The sequence below is a fragment of the Hyperolius riggenbachi genome, chromosome 2 (assembly GCF_040937935.1).
Source record: "Hyperolius riggenbachi isolate aHypRig1 chromosome 2, aHypRig1.pri, whole genome shotgun sequence".
In the NCBI taxonomy this organism is placed as follows: Eukaryota; Metazoa; Chordata; class Amphibia; order Anura; family Hyperoliidae; genus Hyperolius; species Hyperolius riggenbachi.
Window position 1 is genome coordinate 109,576,261 of NC_090647.1, and position 20,764 is coordinate 109,597,024.

General features: G+C 44.0%; 1 protein-coding gene across 4 annotated transcripts in view; it reads left to right on the plus strand.

Annotated features, from left to right (window-relative positions):
- Nucleotides 1–20,764, plus strand: part of MAP3K12 (mitogen-activated protein kinase kinase kinase 12) — a 169,682-nt gene that overhangs the window by 66,122 nt on the left and 82,796 nt on the right. Inside the window, exon 1 of one of the 4 annotated variants that reach the window (XM_068267182.1) lies at nucleotides 11,016–11,068. The exons of 2 other annotated variants lie outside the window; for them this stretch is intronic. The gene's annotated coding sequence lies outside the window, so the exon portion shown is untranslated. Of the gene's footprint in view, nucleotides 1–11,015; nucleotides 11,069–11,767; nucleotides 11,834–20,764 lie in introns of those variants that run through there. One more of the 4 variants, XM_068267180.1, reaches the window with a different exon arrangement.

Here is a 20,764-nt window from a genome sequence, read left to right on the forward strand (position 1 = left end):
TAGAAATCTATAGCTGACTCTGTATACTAATGTATAACTGGGGCAGAGCATCACATTGCCTTACTATGCTATACTATGGTAAGCACATGTACTGCATATGGAAAGGAAACCTGAGACAAAAAAATCAAAAGCATTTATACTTACCTGGGGCTTCCTTCAGCCGCCTTTAGGCCATGGGCTCCCTCCCCATCCCCTCATGACTTGCGATCCTCCACTGGCCGTCCTCCTGGACTCCTACAGCTTAAAGAGACTCTGAAGTCTCTTTTTTTACCTGTTTTACTATTTACTTTTTCCTGTTTTTTTATTTAGTCCTGTTCATCAATAAATTCTAAATGGAAAACGCATTGCTGGTGGACTTGTCCCCTCGTTGCTGGGTTCTGGTCCCAGTCTTTCTCTCTGGCCTCTGAAGTGCTTGGGAAACAGGTCCAACCTGATCCCTGGTCGCACTATTCCATTAGCCTATCCCTGAGCTCTCCAGGCATCAGAACAAACTACTTGGGCAGATATGCGGTGCCTCGAAAGCCCTTTTGGTTAAACACTGGAAATCCCTTCCCACTACCAGGTCCGAGATCATTAATAAAATTCAATATATTTACACCCTGGAGAAGATGACCTCCTATGTTAGAGAAACCACACATTTGGGCAGTCTGGACGCTATCTCACATCTGAGGATTGCCTCCGAGAACTACCCTCTTCCATTTCCTAACCTCAGTTAACCAAGACGGCTCAGGCTCCGGCACAACTGGCTCCATGGCTTTTTTCGTTTCTTTTTCTGTGTGTTTTTTTTTATTTTATTCTTTTTCTTTTCTTCTTTTATTTTAGTTCATCTGTATTTTTCTACTATCTTTGCATTGTTTCAGCTAACTGGAAATATCTTAAACTCCCTCATAAGCGGCTGCTATATTTCCAGTCATTATTGATTTAATGTCATGGACTCTGTGATAAATGTTATCTTTTAATGACATCGCTGTATATTGGACAATGCTACATCTTTGTTTTTTGAAAAAATTCTGAAAACAATAAAAATAAAGTTGAAAAAAATATTGTAAATGGATTCGCCGCATTCCCGCGGCAGAACGAGTGTTTTATACCAGAGAAATAGCCCAGCAAAGTTCCTGGGCTCTGCAGATTCTCCTTCCGGGTAGAGGCAGAGCTGTGTGCAGTAGCTCTGCCTCTACTCCAGTCAATCTCCGCCTCTCCACGCCCCTCTCAGTCTTCTTTCACTGAGAGGGGCAGGGAGAAGCGGAGATTGGCTGGATAGGAAGCAGAGCTACAGCGCAAAGCTCTGCCTCCCCAGTGCAGCAGAATATGAGAAATAGGCCTGTAAAGTTCCACGACTTTGCAGGTCTATTTTTCTGGTATAAAACACCCATTGTGCCACAGAAATGCGGAAAAGCCACTTAGAATTTAATGCTGAACAGGACTAAATAAACAAAACCGGTAAAAAAAAAAGAGACTTCGGAGTCTCTTTAAAGGAGGCTGAAAGAAGCCCTGGTACAGATGCTTTTAATTTTTTGTGTCAGGTACACTTTAAGTTCCTGTGATTCCGCAGTGTGCACACATGGTGGCTGCAAAACATTTTCCAGGGGTTGCATGAAAACATTTTTGTGATTACAAAATTGGTGCACATTTGTGGAAATCACCCATTCTACTGATATTGTGAAAGCCTTTCTCCAAGGACTTATCTTTTATGGCTCTTTCACACTACGTCCGTTGCATAGCAAAATAATTCAGCAAAACTCACTGCCCATATAATTCTATGGGCCTAAAAACAGGGAACACCAAGAGCCCCAATAGTGTAATTCGTACTGGACAAGGTGGCAATAAGTTTGTATTGCTAAATACTCACAAGTCAGGGTCACCAGCAGGCAACCACTGTAAAGGCAGGTGGGGAGATTGTCCTGACCCCACTCAGGATTAAGAAGTCGCTCTCTGTAGACAGGAAGAAAGGGTAGCAACCCTCCACCAAGGGTGGACTCAAAATTGTATACAATGAACAGAGGCGCCAAAAGTATAAGATTAGATTAAATGAGCTTAAAAACCAACTTAAATGGCAAAATTGAAGGAGGAAGTGGTGGTCTTACCTCCCTCAAGCAGACACGACAACGACTGCGATTCAGACAGTCACAGAGGTGCTTAATTTGAATCCTTGTGCAGATTGTTTGATACTCCTCCCTATATTGCCTGATGAAGCGGGGTTGAACCTGCGAAACACGTTGCATTTCTTTTTGGAGTTCCTAATAAATGTGTTTGACTGTCTGAATCGCAGTCGTTGTCGTGTCTGCTTGAGGGAGGTAAGACCACCACTTCCTCCTTCAATTTTGCCATTTAAGTTGGTTTTTAAGCTCATTTAATCTAATCTTATACTTTTGGCGCCTCTGTTCATTGTATACAATTCTATGGGCCTGTTCACCCTTTAGTTTTGTAATGGATCGGGTTATTTTTTCACTCACAGCCTGCAGGCTTTGAATTAGGGCCTGAGCCTACTAAGGCCTCGTTCACATTAGGCAACGCAGATAGCTGTGTGTTCGGAGCGCACGCCATTGCATACCATATGCATTGCCGTGTGTTGCGCTGCTGATCCCATTCATTACAGTGAATTTGATAAGCCCCTGATCAAACCAATCATGTGCTTCTCCATGAGTTCTCCTAGACATGCCCATAACTACTTGGCATGCTATAACTTGCATATTATTTTTCATATCATGAACAATTGTTATGGTAACATGCTGGTTATTGCACGTTATACATAAACACACTCTATGATGTGAAGCTAGATTCACAGTAGGACGTTGCGTTATGATGCAATGTTAAGGTTGCAGCGCAGATCGTAACGCAACATAAAGGCGCACATAGCACATTGCGTTGATACCCCGATCCCCATTGTTGCAGACATTTCTGGATCGCTAACCCCCTCAAACCAATGCAACCCCAACACCCCGACCCCCCTCCACCCACTGGGCTTGTTCAATCAGTGAGCTTGTACATGAAATGTGATGCTGAGCGCTCACACAGAACTAGGAAACATTTATGGCTGTTTAAAGATGAGGGTGGCACAGTGAGAAATGATACTCTCCAGCACAAGTGTCCAGTAATCCCAGAGAATACTCCATCCCTGGATAAGAGGATTGATGTCTGATTCACTGTGGACTGAGCAGATTGTGTGCTCTGCAGCATAATCGCTACATTATGAGTCACCCACATAAGCTTGGATCAGTGCAAGCAAAATGCCTCAGGCTTCCACAGCACACAGGCAGACCTAGCTCTAGGTGTAAAGGTGCGTACACACATGCGACTATAGTCGTTTGTAACGATCGTTCCCCGATCTTTACCAACGACGATCGTTACAAAAAACGAACCACCGACTATTAAGTCTAACGACGAACGAGCCAAATCGCTACAAAAGAAAGTTCTGTCTCGGCGGATTTTTCCCAACGACGATCGTTTGCAAAAGTGGTACATCGTTGGAAACGATCGTTCGTACCAGGCTGGACATGCGCATTTCACTTTTTCTCCATGGAATTTTACAATTTTATGCGCAGGCGCATTAAGTGCTTTTACGTGGTGTAACGTTCGTTCTAACGATGTGATCGTTACACACTTTTTAGAACTAACTTTACTTCGGTCGTTCTTTCGTCAATTAAAAGATCGTTCGTCGTTAACAACGAACGATCGTTGTCGCATGTGTGTACGTAGCATAAGACTATATATGGCTAAAAAGAAGCCACGCTTTTCTTTAAAGGGGTTAAAAAAAGAGTAACCTTAAATACAGCACAAGCTGTTTTGCAATTTCACATTTTTAAAAATGATCTTTCAATTTCAACCTGCTGCCAGCTAAGATTTTCCAAAATTGACAATATGTTTATATTGCAATTTGAGCTATGAGAGCTAACCTACACAATCTATTCATAGTATTCAAAATCTGTTGGCTCTCATTCTACATGGAACTGGTACAATTGGCCAGTCATTGGCCAATTAAAAATTGGATATGTGTATGCACCTTTAGCAACAATGTGTACTCTTGTTTGGAGACTGTCCAGAAACTACCACCTTGCTGAAGGAGTAATAAGGTGTACACGGCAGAAGACTTTGGTACTTATTTTCCACACCTTATCTTACCCAATTTGAATGAATTTAACCTTGGGGGAGGGAGGCGAGTTTATATACCAATTTCCTATTGGTTTACACTAAGGACCAATAGGAAGTCCTGGCGGCAAGTTCACTTATCCACTGATGAGATTCCTGATTATTTTAGGGTCCTTTCTCACTACTTCAATTGCATCACGATACAGTGGACAGTCTAATTGCATCATGATCAAATGCAATTGTATTTCAGCAACATTTCCACACTGGTGCACTTACATTGCAGTGTGACAATTTCCGGCCCAGTTATGGTTTCTTATGTGGGCTTGGTGAGTTTGGGCCAGTAAAGCCTGGTACACATTTTCAATTATGATTGGCAAATCACTGACCAGTTTTACCACCTCCATGTAGTATGAGGATCAACAGATATTAGATACTATGAGCAGATTGTGCAGATGAGCTCGCACCTTTGCAGCCTCAGGTTCCATCAGGTTGGATGGGAAGCGTCGGTGCACAGCCATTGTAAGATCTCTCCAGAGATTTTCAATTGGATTCAAGTCTGGGCCACTCAAGAACATTCACAGAGTTGTCCTGAAGCCACTCCTTTGATATCTTGGCTGTGTGCTCAGGGTCGATGTCCTGCTGAAAGATGAACAGTCGTCCTAATCTGGGTTCAAGAGCGCTGTGGAGCAGGTTTTTTACAATTAGTGATTATCACAATTAGGCCATGTTCACATTATAAATCGCCAGAGCAATCACAAGCACTGAGCGCTTTTTAAAGCGATTTTCCTTGCGATTTCAAAGCAATTTGCGCTTTGCTTTTCTTTTGTCTGGTGATTTGAGATTTTCTTCCTGAAGACAATCAGGAAGTGAACTCTTTGACCTGGAACTGAATAATGTCAACATTTTTTTTTTTTAAGCACTTACCTAATTGCTTTTTAGTGCTTTGCGATTTCCCTATACCTTGCATTGAAGCGCAAACACTCAGGAAATGGTGCAGGACCTTCGTTTGCGTTTGGAAAGAAAGCTCATCGCTCATGAGAGAACATTCCCATAAAGCCACATTGCACAAGCGCTTTTACGGCGATTTTGAAAATCGCCAGCGCTTTAAAAAAAACAAAAATGCTTACAGTGTGAACAAAGCCTAATTACAATCATCCTTCAATAACCCTGACCCATTCAGCCCAACCACTTTGTAGAGTAGCACATACATATCTTAGTTGCCAATGGTTACTTCCATCCTTTTCTTGAAGTAGCAGCTTATAGAGAGACTCACAGTACAGTAATAGAAAACAAACAAAACTATGAGTATTTTTAATCACATATTCATTATGCAAATATTATTAGTCGCTTGAGGCTTTTTAACAATAACAAACAATAACGAGTTGATATACAAACATCATGCTTTTAAAGTGTGTTATCCGGGGTTTTATGTGGAGCTTTTAACGATTTTTGTCATGTTTGAAAGTTTACTTAGCTTTTAACATCTTTTTTTCCAGTACGCTCCACTTCCTTTCGCGTTGGTGAAGTTTCGGCTTGATTGATCGCAGAAGTTTAGTACGCCTGGCTGTGCACAGCAATACTCCATTCTCGAGAACCTTGTCATATGTTTTACACACACCTCATCTAGTAAAAGTCTAAATATTAAAGGGGAACGCTAGACAAGCAGCTAAATGCGGAGGTGAAGTACACTATACAGGAATTTTGTCTGCTAAAACTTTGGTCATTTTGTCCAGCCGCTTCTGTCATCCAGACAGCTCTTGAGAGACCAGCCGCATAGCACTACCAGCAATCTGACCTGACTGTTCCCCACTTCTCTCCAGCAAGTGCTGACAGGTTGGAGCATGCTGATTGGATAATGAAGAGCAGCATGTTGATGAGTCATTACTGTGGTCTCTCTTCCTGTAAGGTAGAGGTGTCAAACTCGATCGCGTAAGGAGCCAAAATCTAAAACTTAGTCTAAGTCGTGGGCCAAATTGTTTATTAAAGCGGAATATAACCCTGCATTTCAAGTTTGCTCTAAAACATTATTTACAATATATTATATGCAACCAGCATTTTTTTTTTTTACTAGACCAGCATTGGAAGGGTTACACAGAGCTTTAAAGTTCCTGGAGAGAACTGCAGACGCATCCGAAGCTTACATAGATACATTTTGTTTACATAAATGTATCTAAGGCCTAGTGCACACCAAAAACCGCTAGCAGATCCGCAAAATGCTAGCAGATTTTGAAACGCTTTTTCTTCTTTTTCTGTAGCGTTTCAGCTAGCATTTTGCGGTTTTGTGAAGCGTTTTTGGTGTAGTAGATTCCATGTATTGTTACAGTAAAGCTGTTACTGAACAGCTACTGTAACAAAAAATGCCTGGAAAAGCGCTCTGAAGTGCCGTTTTTCAGAGCGGTTTGCGTTTTTCCTATACTTAACATTGAGGCAGAAACGCCTCCGCAATCCAAAATCTGCAGCAGCCCGGGAGTATGCATTTCTGCAAAATGCCTCCCGCTCTGGTGTGCACCAGCCCATTGAAATACATTACCCAAGCGTATCCGCAGCCGCAAGCGGATCGCAAAACGCAGCCGAACCGCTCTGGTGTGCACTAGGCCTAAGTGTTGAAAGTGACTCACTCTCTCTGACTGCGAAGGAGCTGGAGGATAGCCAAAGAGTGTGTAACATTTATCACTTGTTACATTCTATTTAGTTAAATGTATCTATCTGAACTTCTGCATATCTCTCCACGGAACTTTAATCCTCTGTGTTTAACTCTTCCAATGCTGGTCTAGTAAAAAAAAAATGCTGGTTGCATATAATATGCTGTAAATAATGTTTTAGAGCAAAGTTGAAATGCAGGGTTATATTCCGCTTTAAGATTTAACGTTTATTGAATAGTCGTAAACTAAGTGGCATAATTATAAGGAACATAAGGTGCCAGCTCCTCCCCCTTCTGCAGAGTAGCGCAGTGGAGCAGATTAATAATTACCTTCCCCAGTAGTGCTTCAGCAGAAAAGCGTCAAAATGAAATGTGGCCCAAGGCAAGGTGCTAGCCACACAAGGAGGTTTGGATGCCAAGAGGGGGCCCCATGGGAATTTTGCTGAGGGATCCCATGGGTTGTTACTGCACTCCACTCCACATCAAACCTGCACTCAAGCTCAGACTTATAATGCTTCAACCAGAAACATGGTCACCGACGTGGTCCTTTGGCAGGGAAGGCAGTGTGTTGTCGTTTTTTTACTGCTTACAGTTATGCACATTTGTAGCACTGGGGGGCCACATTCAGCCTGTGGGCCTTGCGATTGACACCTGTGCTGTAAGGAAACCCATAGTGTAAGAGTGCCCAGACCATACATTATTTGATTTCTGACATCGGTATCCAGTCGATTTGATCATAATGACCGAATCTGGAAGATATCAAACATGGCCACCCAGTCAATCGTTTTGATCATTTTACGGACAAAGTACGACAAAAGGATTGATCTGGAATGCAGGAAAATCTCAGTCGCAATGGCTTCATTGACTTTGTGGTGGTAAAGGTTTCCCGACCCCTGGCACTCATCATCCAAGTGTATTTGTACCCCCTGCAGCCCACGGTGAGTGTTGCATTGTCACCTGTCACACTGGCGCACTAAAATCTATTGGAAATCTATCTGCTGTGTATGAGCAGGTAATGGATCCATATATGAACAGGTTCGATCAGGATTTCGATCAGGGGGATTGATCTGATGGTTGATCTGGTGGCAGATTTAGAGGTGTATGGGCACCTTAAAAAAGTCAGCTACTTACACATGGGCAGGGAAGGCTCTGGATCCTACAGAGCCTTCCCTGTCTTCACCTGTACCCCTCGTTCCAGTGTTGTCACTCCTGTTGTGTGTATGCAACCAAATGGTCCAATACACCTCTGTGAGCCCTCGGGAGGGTTCAGAACCACTCAGTGCTTCCCAAGGCAGGCGGTTCCGTACTGTGCATGCATGAGCACACCTGTGTGCACACTCACACATGCATAGTACAGCGCCACCTGTCTTTGGAAGCACTTGGGGTCACGAGTCCTTCCCAACCCTTCCAAGGTGGAAATTTCAACGGGATGACCCCACTGGAACAAGGGGAACAAGAGAGGACAGGGAAGGTGCTATAGGATCCAGAGCCTTTCCTGTCCATAGGTAAGTAAGGTAAGTACCTTACATTTACTTTAAGGCTGGTAATGTAGTTCTGTTCTCCCTATCCATCTAAGGCTGTGTTCACACTATCCTACAGCCATAACATGGGAGGTCACAGCCAATCCAAGGCACAATCCATTGTGTTTAGCCATTTAATGTTTGTTGTAACATACATGTTATAGACACCATGCCAGCAATGACATGTCTGTGTTCTGTGTGGTGCAGTACTGGGACTTTGTGTTCTGTTACCGCAATGGACACAACAGATACACTCACAATGGACAGGTCTGAACAGATCCATTGGTTTGTCTGTTGCGCAAAACAATTCGATTTGTCTCTAGCAGCTGCTGTGCACGGGATTGCAGAAAACATCTTCAGGCACTTAAACCGGCTGCAAAGCAATAATTTTTTAACATGTAATTGGATTAAATAATGTTTACCTGTCATTCAATTTTAAAGTAAAATGTTAAGTTTGCAGTTAATCCCCACATTATAAATTGCAGACCTGCATCAGGTGGAATTGTGTTAACTGAACTCCACAGCCTGCCAACATCACATGCAGTCCTCCACAGACTGCCAACATCACATGCAGCCCTCCGCAGCCTGCCAACATCACATGCAGCCCTCCACAGCCTGCCAACATCACATGCAGCCCTCCACAGCCTGCCAACACCACATGCAGCCCTCCACAGCCTGCCACCATCACATGCAGCCCTCCGCAGCCTGCCAGCATCACATGAAGCCCTCCGCAGCCTGCCAGCATCACATGCAGCCCTCCACAGCCTGCCAACACCACATGCAGCCCTCCACAGCCTGCCACCATCACATGCAGCCCTCCGCAGCCTGCCAGCATCACATGAAGCCCTCTGCAACCTGCCAGCATCACATGCAGCCCTCCGCAGCATGCCAGCATCACATGCAGCCGGAGGGCTGCATGTCATGTTCTAGGTTTTTTACACCTCTTCCTAGTGACTGCAGAAGTCAGGCAAACAGTAAACTATTGACAGGCCTCCACTGAGCCTCCAGCAATAGTAGAATAGTACCTATTAATTTGTCATAAGAGAGGGGCCACTTGCCTTCATCTATCAGTCAATAATGGTCTGATAAGTACTTTAAAACGTGATGTGTTTTATTGTCAAAGGTGCCAAGTAATTTGTACTACTAGTCTAGTGACAAGCAAAATATTATCTTCCCATGCAAATCTCCCCAGAGGTAGAAAGATAATTAAATCCAGCCAATTATAAAGCTTCTAGTTGCTGATTAGTTAACCACTAGCCAGCTAATTGAACGACAGCTTCTCCGGTTTGACTGGTTCATTTCTTGTTCCTTCCTTGGTCAGAAGACATTTGCATGTTAGTGGGATTTTGTGATCATCATTACAAGTTTTATGTTTGCTCAGAATATGAATGACAGTCTGAACATTCCTTCCATATTTATGGGAGAAGTACAGATGGTGGAAATTGGTTGTCATTCCTAGATTTTTTTTCTTTCTTCTCCTGGCCATGCTTACATTTGTAGGAAAGCTAATAAAACATGTTGAAAAGGCAAGTAACAGCCTATAAAGGTATCCAAAGAAGACAGAAAAAGAACATAAAAATCAGTGGGACATATTCTTAAAAATACACTGGAAAAAATGTCTGATCGTTTCATTTAGCTTCATTCTTTAGATCAGGGGTGTTAAACTCAAATACAAAGTGGGCTGAAATTGAGCTCTGGGACACAGGCGGGCCAACCTCAATGTTTAGTGGCCACCTCTCTCCCTTATAAAGTTCCCTGGTATCTCATAGCCCCCTCCTTTCCCTATATGGTTCCCTGGTGTCTAGTGGCCCTCCTCCCTTCCCTTTACAGTTCCCTGATGTTTAGTTGTCCTCTCCCCCTCCCCTACACAGATTCTGCTGATCGTTCAGAAACAGCCTTATCAGTCTGCAGACAGACTGTACACACGCACTACTGTCGGGAGAACGCCCGATCAGTGGGAGGGTCTGACGGACCCATCGTTCTCTGTAGTAGTGCGTGTGTACACACCTTAATACCTTCCACCATGGACCCTGAATAAGCATGCAGATCAGATGTTTCCTAGTGAAGTGTGACTGGATTAGCATCACTGCATGCTTGTTTCAGGTGTGATTCAGACCTTACTGCAGCCAAAGAGATCAGCAGGGCAGCCAAGCAACTAGTATTGTTTAAAAAGAAACAAATATGTCAGCCTCCATGTACCTCTCACTTAGGGCTTCCTCTAATGCTTGCTGTCATTTTCATACTTTAATACAATGGCTATTGAGACTAAAAATACACTGAAGACTTGTAAGGAGTCTAGAATTGATCTAACAGAACATTTCTAGGGACATTTCTTTAGCCCCCCCCCCCCCCCTTATATGGAGGTATAGAGGGGGCAGATGGCCATTATGCTTCCAGTAATTAATTTCCTTGCTCTCCTTGCAATGGACCAAACCTGTCTGCAGTCCTCAGCACAGCCCTGTCCCCTCCCAGCTGTCCTGTGTATGGCTCTATTTCCCTCTCTCCTCCTCCTCTCCCCACTTCCAATGTGGCTATCTCCTGCCTCCCTCTCTCTCACCCACCCCCATAGCGGTCCTGTATGATGTCACAGGGGTGCAGACACATCTGCTGTTCTCCCCTTCACCTTCAGCGTCGATGTGACATCCCGCTATCATCCAGGGACCGGAGCACGCGCCCTCCCCCCTGCTACCCCCATCCGGCGCCGCTGATTGGCTAGCGGAGATAATGGAGAGGCACAATTGATAAAATAATAAAAAAGGGGCAGAGTGGGGGGAGGAGGAGGGGAGACAGAGCGTGTAGGGAAGACGGCACGGAGGGACAGGTACACTATAATGCAATAATGGCTCTATAGCTCAAGCAAATGGACTATTGTATGCAGAGGATTTTTGATGTGGTTTTTTTTTTTTGCAGCATAGAAGGCAAGATCGCAATGAGGAGCAGGTGTACAGGGCAGCTAAGGACAGGCAAGATGGACAAGCAGCACAGAGGGACATAATCATCCTATAGGAAAATGCATAGCACAGACACAGCACCCAGAGGGCTATAGGCTGCGCCATAGGGAATACAGTGAGCACACATTATAGTGATAAACAAGAAGGCAGCTATAAAATGATCCCAGGCTGAACTTCATGTATACAACAGTTTGGAATTGGGAAGATGACATAAGAGCTCACATTCACTGACAATGAGTGCAGCACAGTACATACTATAGTGGCCACATATCACACAGACAGTATACTCGTGTATACAGAATACAGGGGGGTACTCATAAGCTGGGACACAGATCAGCAGCTAATGCATATGCCTATGCCGGACAGCAGCCAAGACACAGAGGTGAAGCAGGAGATTAGAGTGCTCTGATTACACATGAGGGATTGGGACACTGGTAAGGAACAGGACATATGGACATACCAGGACATGGGGATAACATGCAGATATAGCTGGGAGGAGGCAGCAGGGTAGAAGCACGTGGAAGGAAGAGTTAATCAGCTTACACAGAAGGCATTACCTCGTGTATACACAGATTTGTATTGCTGCCTATAGGCACACGCTGGATACCGCAACGGAGGAGGGCAGCGCTGTTCAGGTTTGTGAAGCTGGATGGCTGGTTTAGCATAAGGAGATTAGAGCTGGTGGTCTTGGGTGGCCAGCGTGTGTGTTCCTCTGCTGAGTGCCTGGCAGGAATAATGCTGGACTGCCTGATCTCTGGTACCCAGCTCTCATATATCTGTGTGCCCTCCGGTGCCATTCACTTGCATGGCAGGAAGGATGCTGGACTGCCTGATCTCTGGTACCCAGCTCCCATATATCTGTGTGCCCTCCGGTGCCATTTACTTGGCAGGAAGGATGCTGAACTGCCTGAACGCTGGTACCCAGCTCTCATATATCTGTGTACCCTCCGGTGCCATTCACTTACATGGCAGGAAGGATGCTGGACTGCCTGATCTCTGGTAGGCTCAACACACACCATACAATCTAGGTTGTTCAATCTTACCACTTTCATGTAGTATAAGAGCTTATCCAATCAATCATCCAAGGTATTTTCAATCTGTTGGCCCTTATACTACATAGATTTGGTAAATCTGTACAACCAAGATTGTATGGTGTGTGTTGAGCCGTACCCAGCTCTCATATATCTGTGTGCCCTCCGGTGCCATTTACTTGGCAGGAAGGATGCTGGACTGCCTGAGCTCTGTTACCCAGCTCTCTGTCTGTGTGCTCTGTGATGGGCGATATTCACTTACATGGCAGGGTGGTTGCTGACTGCCTGATCCCTGGTACCCAGCTCTCATCTATTTGTGTGCCCTTTGATGGGCGATAGTGCCATTCACTGTATTGCATCAGTGCCCGCTGCTAACCATGCGTTACAATGCATGTGCGCCCGCTTCTCCAGTGCAACAAGCACCACAGCGTGCTGTTTATGTTTATAGAATGACGTGTGTGTCTGTGTGTTTATGTTGTTTATCCGCAGCTGCTGTGCCAATGTGTGTGTATATACAGTATATGCTAGCTTATCCCATATTGTAGTTACCTAGTCTCTGCATTACTTGTGTTTATATTGTATGTATGGGCAAACAAAGAAGAATAGGTAAGCAGAAATTGGGTAAAACACAGAAAATGGACAACATGAATACTGTATTTGATCTCTTATAGTGTATTATTCACATGATGTACTCGCCGTACATGTGATAGGGTTGGAGTATTTAATGTGGATGAACAGGCAGATAGATACGTATACAGGCAGGATGATAATGCAATGCTCATCTAATAACTATTTCTATTCTATATGAATAGTATTAGCTTGCTCCAAGTGCATTCTATTATGTATTGAATTTTAAAATTGTGAAAATGGTACAAGTACTCTAATGTACTGTTTTTTTATTTATATGATGTGTATACTATGGAACAGTCATTTTCAGATTACTGTATTCTTGTGTATGGGGTGTACATATGTCAAATGCTGGCTAATCCTATGGAGATTGATAGTATTATCTGTTTATGTGTTTGTGGATTTGGTTCAGCCTGCAAACACAGCGTGCAGCAAAGTCATTGTTCCATAGCCCTTGCCAGGTCTTTATTAATACAATGTACCGAATATCCTTTATTGTAGAGATTTCCCCCATTGGGTGTTGATGTATGTATGTAACACAGCTATAAGAACCACTGTCTTCTTTGGAGGGGGTGAGTGTGAAGTCCATTGAGGTGAGTGTCGGTGATCTGTGCACACTGTATAGTAATAGCGCAGCCGGCTGCCTCTGCTGAGGAAAGTGCTCACTTGTATGGTGGTGAATGATGTAATTGTCATAGAGAGCTCCTGTGGCATGGAAGGAGGGAAGCAGTAGCAGCACTGTATGCCATTATCAGGCACCGGCCGCTGCTGGTGGGGCTGTCAGGATGCACAGTACCGGGCTGCAGATGGTAAACACATTACTGTGTGTGTGAATGGAGATCTGATAGTGAGAGGCAGCAGGTGCTCAGCAGGCTGTGTGCTCTACTCTACGCTTCCCTTTCACATGCACACAGCCTGCAGAGCTGCACATGGCTGCTACTGAGGGTAATGAGGAATACACAGATTATCTATGCTGTGTAATGATGGATCCATTACAGTCTCTCAAACCTGTCATCAGGTCTTCCCAGGGTTAGGAGGAAAGAATAGGGGAATGCTTGTTTTGATGGCAAGCATTGGAGAGTTAGGGTAAGGTATTGATGAGGGCTTCGGTTAGGAGAAAATGGTAGGGATGGTTAGTTGTATTGGGAAGCATTGTAGAGTTAGGGTAAGGCACTGATGAGAAGGGTTGAGTTAGGGAAAAGGGTAGGGAATGCTAGTTTGATTAGCATTAATTGGAGTGTTAGGGTAAGGCACCGATTAGGAGTTTGGGTTAAGAGAAAAGATGGTTAGTTTTATTGGTAAACGTTGTAGGGTTAAGGTAAGGCACCGATGAGGAGAGGCTCTGCCTGATGCCATCCCTCTGGTTGTGGTAGTGATGGCCAGGCTCTACCTGATGTCATCCCTCTGGTTGTGGCTAGTGATGGCCAGGCTCTGCCTGATGTCATCCCTCTGGTTGTGGCTAGTGATGGCCAGGCTCTGCCTGATGTCATCCCTCTGGTTGTGGCTAGTGATGGCCAGGCTCTGCCCGATGTCATCCCTCTGGTTGTGGCTAGTGATGGCCAGGCTCGCCCGATGTCATCCCTCTGGTTGTGGCTAGTGATGGCCAGGCTCGGCCCGATGTCATCCCTCTGGTTGTGGCTAGTGATGGCCAGGCTCTGCCCGATGCCATCCCTCTGGTTGTGGCTAGTGATGGCCAGGCTCGGCCCGATGTCATCCCTCTGGTTGTGGCTAGTGATGGCCAGGCTCTGCCTGATGCCATCCCTCTGGTTGTGGCTAGTGATGGCCAGGCTCTGCCTGATGTCCCTCTGGTTGTGGTAGTGATGGCCAGGCTCTGCCTGATGTCATCCCTCTGGTTGTGGTAGTGATGGCCAGGCTCTGCCTGATGTCATCCCTCTGGTTGTGGTAGTAATGGCCAGGCTCTGCCTGATGTCATCCCTCTGGTTGTGGCTAGTGATGGCCAGGCTCTGCCTGATGTCATCCCTCTGGTTGTGGTAGTGATGGCCAGGCTCTGCCTGATGCCATCCCTCTTGTTGTGGCTAGTGATGGCCAGGCTCTGCCTGATGTCATCCCTCTGGTTGTGGTAGTGATGGACAGGCTCTGCCTGATGTCATCCCTCTGGTTGTGGCTAGTGATGGCCAGGCTCTGCCTGATGTCATCCCTCTGGTTGTGGCTAGTGATGGCCAGGCTCTGCCTGATGTCATCCCTCTGGTTGTGGTAGTGATGGCCAGGCTCTGCCTGATGTCATCCCTCTGGTTGTGGCTAGTGATGGCCAGGCTCTGCCTGATGTCATCCCTCTGGTTGTGGCTAGTGATGGCCAGGCTCTGCCTAAAGTCATCCCTCTGGCTGTGGCTAGTGATGGCCAGGCTCTGCCTGATGCCATCCCTCTGGTTGTGGCTAGTGATGGCCAGGCTCTGCCTGATGTCACCCCTCTGGTTGTGGCTAGTGATGGCCAGGCAGCGGGAAGATCAGTGCCAAGCGAGGCATAAAGCCTCAAATGAATGTTCTTAGCCAGGATCTGCCAAGCTTCACACATATCTGCATTCAGATGATATCCCGTGCTTTACAGGGCACATCTAGGCTTGCAGTTCAGTCATCTTCATTTGCAATCCCAGTGAAGCACAATTGTCACTTGTGAGCATTGCTGTCCCTTCCTCTCCGTGTAACGCGTACTGCGTGCTGTTTCAGCACCATGGCCAGAGCTCGGCGCTGATTCCCATCTGTAGTCAGCACAGCGGCTGAGAGCTCATCTCCTAAACCAGTTACCGGTAGTAATGTAGCGATGCTTTACCGTGTTGTGTGATACGGGGTGGCTTGTTCAGAGCTGCTGTCGGTAATTTAGTTTAGCTTCACGGTGACCATTCATGCAATGCCATGTCCTTATGTGATGTAATGTGATTAGTAACGGAGCTGCAGTGCTGTGAAGAGTATTCTTCTGATTGCACTGAATCCGGAGCCACAACTATCCGGCGGAGCCTCAAATCCATCTGCTTCAAAATGCAACATGACTTTTTTTTTGACACATATTATGACAATGAAAATTAATAAACTGTAAATCACATGAATTGGTTATTTTGTTTCCTTGTGCTGCTATATGAGTGTGGCACATGTAGTGAGCCTGGATTGTATGAATCAAGGCAATACATGCTCCAAATGCAAGGGCTGCATTGAGACAGTTGTTCCAGAGTCTGTGCAGGTAAAAGCTGAAGAATGTTTAGACACTACATTCTATTCCACCTCCCCCAAGAATGAAAGAAAATCCTTATTTCTCTAAATACTTATAAAAGAAAACCACACTCTGTCCTAAAACTGATTTGTTTGGTCATATTAGTTAAGGAGAAATGTAAAGTAATACATACATTGCAAAAAAATGCAAAGTAAAACATGCCCCAGTAGGGAAGGAAGTCTAATACTGTATGTTGACACTAGCCTGGTACACACCATACAATTTCCCATCAGATGGGTCGAATAGATAATTTCCGACAGGTTCGATCTGATTTTCGATCATTTTTCTGATCGATTTGCATAGAAGTAAAAACGACCAGAAATCCGAATGGATCTGTCGGAAATTATCTAACAACTCATCTATCTGATGAGAAATTTAGACATTAAAGGCATATGCAATTCACATACAATGCTTTCCTATGAGCCAAAAAATACTGTATTTTTACAAATAAAAAAAAATGAAGAATATACTAAAAACACAAACGCATGAAAAACACAACTGTAAACATATATAAAAACACATGTCAAAAAGGCAAAGCCTTGGTCCAGACACTTGTGCACATGCTTTATTCTCTAGCCCAGCCTTTCTCAAACTTTTTACCCTGGAGGAACCCTGAAAATAACTTTTGGATCTTAAAGAAGCTCTGTAACAAAAATGTCATCCTGTTTTCTACCATCCTACAAGTTCCTAAACCTATTCTAATGTGCTCTGGCTTACTGCAGCGCTTTCTACTATCACCGTCTCTGTAATAAATCAGCTTATCTTTCCCCTGTCGAACTTGTCGCCCTGTGTCTGGAAGGCTGCTAACTTCAGTGTTGTGGATCTGTGATTCACATCCCCCTCCAGGCCCCCTCTATGCACACTCCCATGTGTGTGTGTGTTATTTACATTAGCCAGCTTTTCTCTGCTCTCTTATCTTTTACAAGCTGGATAAATCCTCCTCTGTTGTGAAAGGAGTCGCATACTGAGGAATTACAGACACGGGCAGAGCTGTCTGCAGGAAGAAACATTTAGCTTGTAACTCTTCAGTGGGTGAGAGCTGCAGGGGGAAAGAAACACACAAATGATCTCCTGAGATTCAAAAGGAATTCTGTATACAGCCTGCTCGTGTGTGGCTGTATTTTCTATGTGTGGACATACTGTACATCAACCTACTTCCTGTTTTGGTGGCCATTTTTGTTTGTTTACAAACTAACTTTTTAAAACTGTTTTTGACTACTTTTAATGCGGCGGGGAGCGGCGAAATTGTGACAGAGGGGAATATGAGATGTCCCCTAACGCACTGGTATGTTTACTTTTGTGCGATTTTAACAATACAGATTCTCTTTAAGGTACCCCTGCAAATAATTTTTTTGATCCTGAGGAACCCCTGCATTTATTTTGCAGGAGGCATGGTCTGTAAAAGTAGGTGAGGTGGTTTATTTCACTACCCCCTATTACACTGACACTCATTATACTGTCTCCTTATCCTAGTGATTTTTATCAATGTGATCATTATTATTCTATCCCCCAATTTAGAGCTTCTTCTTATAGTACCCCCTATTATAATGTGCTTAGCCCATGATGGGGTAATATGCCAAGGAACCCCTGTAGAGTACTCAAGGTTCCAGGGAACCCTGGTTGAGAAAGCCTGCTCTAGCCTCTAGAATTTGCTACCTGAAAACAGTTTGGATCTAAACAGGACTGTAGATAGTAATTGACTGGTAGGAGCAAATTGCAAGCTTCAGTGTACCAAATTGTTTCCCCATAATTGTTGTGTGATGTGAGTGGGAATCCATAATTGCCAGTCCTATTCAAAAATGAGAAAAGCTAATTACTGATTGGTTTCTATGCAATAATGATAGAGGACTGTTATTTTTGGCCATCTTGATTGAACCTGCCTGTGCCTACATCTCCCATGTGGTCTAAAAATATGGACGCTGGCAGAAATATTCTGATCAATTGTCTTAGGCAGGGAACACACTTGAATTATGCATGTTTTGTCGTGAAAAAAGCGAATTGTACCTTGTTCACATTTTCCCCTCATTTTAAATTGGACAGCTTTCTGCTTTTTTCACACACAATGCGACCGTTTGCTGCAATGTATTCCACCACATCCAAAAAATAACATGTAGAAGGAGAAGGTCCGCACATATTAATAGATCCGATCCTTTATTACTGAACATATCCTAATGTTACAGAGACATCAGACATCACACAGCTGACATGTGTCAATGAACCATGTCAGCTGTGTGATTGGATATGTCCAGTAATAAAGGATCGGATCTATTGATATGTGCGGACCTTCTCCTTCTTCTACATGTTATTTGGCTTCGCTGACCTGGTCGAGCACTATCATAGAAGTCAGTGGGGTGTAGCAGTGGCCACCTTCTTTTCTCTACATCCAAAAAATCATGGAACAAACAAGCAAAATCCCATGCGGGAAAACACGATCATAATCTTTGATTGAGTCTGTCTGGAAATCTGTACCGGTATGAGCTGTATCAACCATAATTTTGTTAGATTCGCAGCAAAAAAGCAATCAAAATTATGATCAGACAGAAAATTTTGGTAGATCAGACATGGCCGGGGACAGCAGATCGATGGCCCAGATCAGATTGGGATTGATCTGTTAGCCACTGTGTGTGGCAGTCTAACCATGTATGGGCACCTTAAAGGGAAACTTAAGCATGGGGGGGAAAACCAGTTTGATCTTTCAGTGGATCTGATCTGCAGACGAATGTTAGTCAAACTAGGTGTGTATGAGATCTCTAGATATTTCCTGACTTTTATATGCACAGCAAATGTGTGAAAAAGAAGCAAGTAAAAAGACTGTGAAAGCATTTTGCAGATACTGATCTTTTGAATGTGTGCAGCATCTTTAGAAAGATCAGTCTTTAAAACCTCCCTGATAAACCTATGGGACGGATTAATTCATCAGTTTGCAAATATTTTTATCTGATGGGTATTATCAGCTTGAGAATAGACTGTGTAGGTATGCTCTCATACTACATGGAGGTGGTCAAAGACTTTTATCTCATGTGTGTACCTAGCTTTAAGCTTTGTACAGACTTTTAATTATGATTGGCCAATCACAAACAACCAATTTAACCACCTCTATGTAGTATAAGGGTCAACAGATATTAACCACCCTGGCGTTCTATTAGTACGGCCAGGGCGACGGCGCAGCACATTTTTTTTTAATTTATTTTTTTTTAAATCATGTAGCTAGCCTAGCGCCCGGAAAAGAATAAAGAATACATACAATGTATTTATTTAAAAAAAACGCTAACGCAATTGCCACATAAATCGGTTTTGTGAGTGTTTCGCGCTCTTCCGAAACCTTCCATTATAGCAAAAACGTCCCAAAAATGGTATAGGCACCCCTTTACACAACGTGCTGATATGAACCTTCTCATAGAGATTCATTGCACAAAAGTTTTGTGGGTGTTGAAAATCGACCTGCGCTGGAAAAAAGGGCAAAAATGCCCTTAGTGTGAACGAGTCTTGAAAGCAGGAGTGCAACAGAAAGGAAAAGTCCCGCCGCTGGTTATCTACACGTTGCATCGCATACAATGAAGCTTACAGTCAATGAAAAGTATGCTTCACTGTCAATGGTAACATGCACGTTATGCAGTAATGCACTGCATGCAGTGCGTTAGGATGACGCATGCTAAACCATACCGTTCTGAACGTCGCATAGGTGGTGCACTGCAGTGCGATGGTCCGCATTACGATGCGGCTGTTACGTCACACCGCAACACACCACTGTGAATTCAGCCTAACATCAGCGTCAATCAGCACTAGTACAAATCCCAGAATATCAGGCAGCAGAACTTTCTGTGCTACCCTTATTGCCTTCATTTTATAATATTATAAAGATCTCTGGAAAGGCAGAAGCTGTTTTATTGTATTAACAGCCTGGACAGCTCTCCTTTCAGACACTTTCTGTCACATAGCGCCTTTCTATTGTTCTGCACCGTGTCCTGACTGTGACCCCCGAGTTTACTTACGCCGTGAAAGGTTTAACCTAAGTGTTATTGCGCTAAGGAAGCATTAGTGCCATTAAAATTACAGGGATTAGTTTTTATGAAGCATATATTACTCTGCAGTCGCTGCAGTCATAAGCCTTTGCCAGCCCTTTGTGAAGTGTGCATTTTTTCGCGAAATCCCCAAGATTGCATTATACACTTAGAGGAGATTACAAGCGAGATTTGAGGCTTTAGCACTGATAAATGTAAATGAGTTAATGGAATTCAAGTATAGCATTAACCATGTTCTAATAGTGAGCTATATAATTTGATTACAGCGTGCAAGTAACAGTTGTACTGTGATATCCCACTATAATTGCATTGTTACAAGATTACACATAAACAATATAATCAGTTCTAATAAGACAGCAAGAACGGTGGTATTTCAACACTTGTCTTGCAGTCTCTAATTTTGTAGGAGGGATCCGTGTTTATGTAAATTTAAAAAAAGGGGACCGCAGGGACTTCAAAAGGTTTGGAAAACCCTAAACTCATCAGAATTATAATTAGAGGTTAGTAATTATACTGTGTGTTTCCTGGATGCTCAGCCCAGTTGAAGAAGGTTCCATATGCCACATTCCATAAAATAAAACAAATGTTTGTGCATTGCGGTTCATTTGTAGCCCTCTGCAGAGTGTGTGCAGCTAACAGAGATCTCAATCTGTCCTCCTGGTT